General features: G+C 33.1%; 1 pseudogene; it reads left to right on the top strand.

The window, feature by feature from the left end:
- The first annotated feature begins 1,222 nt into the window (after nt 1–1,222).
- LOC145050150 (molybdopterin synthase catalytic subunit pseudogene) lies at nt 1,223–2,012 on the top strand (annotated as a pseudogene).
- The last annotated feature ends 459 nt before the right edge of the window (nt 2,013–2,471 follow it).

The following is a 2,471-nucleotide window of genomic DNA, read 5'->3' as shown; positions in this document are numbered from 1 at the left end:
CTACGACTTTCATTTAGATCACTAAGGCTAAAAGTAGTTTATCAAAAACTCACTTTTTACTTCATTCAGTGTTGTGTTGGTTCTGTCGTGAATCTTCGATTGGTCATAACTTCTTCGTTATAACTCGGATTTCGATAAGGTTTTTGCCTAAATGTTTCTAACAAAGTTCTTTACAACTTTAAATAATAAAATTTTAATTATTTCAAAATTTATATTTTCGTTAAATTTCAATATTTGCCTTTTGATTGGAATCTCATAAGACTTCCAATATTTTTCCGAGTGATTCTAAACATAGTTTTACTTCATTTCTGGTAAAAACTATCTGTTAGAACTCAATATTCAAATTCACATAATATTTCATAATATTATTAACTTTTCAAATTACATAACACGATTTCAAAACGTGTATGTTACACCTAACCTCTCTCTCAAAGTTCTCCAGTTGTTGGTGGTGTTTTGTGAACCATTTGAGGCATCACACTTGAGGTGCTAAGCTCTTGAAATACCAAATTCCACAAGCTACAATATAGAGGTATTCATCTAACTTGATTTTATGTTGCAAATATCAAATTGTATGCTAGTTGTAGGCTTCACGCTTTGGATAACTGTATTGCATGTATAACTAGAGAAAACTTAGATCCAAAGCATTAGGGTTGTATGTGCACCATAGGGATGTTAAAGTACATAAAACCCAACATGATGTGGTAGACCAACAAACCCTGGGTATTCTAACCCGATAGTTGTTTAGACCTGACATATTGGTATTCCACCCCAAGGCCATCAGTTATTGCTAGAAAGCGAAGGCGGAACTGTACACAATCATCACCAACATTGAAGATTTCGCGTTTTTACAATACTCTAATTTTTAATAAATGTAATTCTAAATAAATGGTTTTCTTAATAAATGGATTAATAATTTGGGAATTTTTTATCTTAATAAAAAAATGAAAATTTTTTGTTGTGAAAATGGGACATTACAAGTTGGGTTTTGATGCTTATGTAAACAAAATTGTGTTCTTTCACGGTTTTCCCATAAGATAAGTCCAATTTGATCTTTGATCTTATATTTTTATTGCCTTCGTTGGACTAAAGGTGATGAACAAAATGAGCCCTAATTTGAATTAGGTATCTGTTGTGTGGAATCAAAATTCTCTTCTTTTCTTTGGGTTATTTGGTTTTTGATTTAAGGTTACCCTTTGTTTCTTTTACCTTGTTCTAACCAATGCAAAAGATATCAAAATCTGTCAACATTTTTAAAGAAATGCATATTGACATGGTTTTCGGTTATTTCCATTCTTTCTCTAAACTAAAAACTGCATATATAATTAAAAAATGTATGTTTTTATGTTTTTCTTTTTTATCTGTTGTGTGTTTCTACTCCTATGTAATTTTGTTTTATGTACAGTTTCTTGACTTTCTCATAAACCAAAGAGAACTTGTAAAGACAAAAAAAAAAGGCCAATGAACACGAGAACAACTTAATAGAAATCTTTGGGGAAAACCATCCAATCGACATCAACAAGTACACAAATTACGTTCACGCCCCTCAATGTGGGGCCATAGCCACGTTCTATGAGAACACCCACGACACATTCGAGGGCAAAACGGACATTGAACTAAGATACGAAGTGTATGTTCTAATGGACATACATTGTCTCAGTTCCATTTGTTCATCCGCAAGATCCAAATGGAATTTAAATTCCATTGCTGTGACCCACAGATTGGGGCCCATTTCTGTTGGGGAGACAAGTGTGTTTGTTGCCATTTCTTCTATTCATTGGGTGGATGCATTGGATGCCTGTAAGTTTGTGATTGATGAGCTTAAAGCTTCGGTTCCAATTAGGAAGAAAGAGGTTTATTCTAATGGTGAAGTGTAGAAAGAGAATATTCAGTTTCTTGAGAGAATTGGGAAGAATGAAGATTTGAGAAGGGGTTGTTGTGGAAAGAAAGTGAAAGTGGAGGGTGATGAGGTGGCAAGGGTTGTGAAAATGGTTATTGTAGGTCGAAGGTGAAGGTGGAGGGTGATGGATGTATGGAGTCTTAGTAATGGCAATGATTGATTTTGAAGAAGTGTTGTAAGTTTTTGTTTGTTTTTTATAAGTGTTGTATTGATAAAGTGATGTTTGGATAAATAATGTTTAAAAGTATTTATGGGGACACTCTTATTTTCCAAACCTTTTCACTAAGTCATTCTTTATGAGTATAAGGAAAGTAGTTATATAAAGCTTATTGTATTAAATTCTGCCCATGTTAAGTCAAAATGGAACCATTTAGATGTCACCACTAAATTGCTATTCGGCGCATTGGATTCAAAGAATCAAAATCCTCTGAGCATTTAATGAACTCTACATTCTCCGAATCATCAATAGGTTGGAATTATTTGGTAATAAATGCTTCGGTAATCAAACCACCCTAAAGTTGTGTGGGTATAAAAGTCGCTTACTATATGAATTAAGTTCTATAAAAAAGGA

The sequence above is a fragment of the Lactuca serriola genome, chromosome 5 (assembly GCF_051521515.1).
Source record: "Lactuca serriola cultivar US96UC23 chromosome 5, Lser_US96UC23_V15, whole genome shotgun sequence".
NCBI classification, from domain to species: Eukaryota; Viridiplantae; Streptophyta; class Magnoliopsida; order Asterales; family Asteraceae; genus Lactuca; species Lactuca serriola.
The sequence above is the reverse complement of the archived record's forward strand: the minus strand, read 5'-3'. Positions and strand labels throughout refer to the sequence as shown.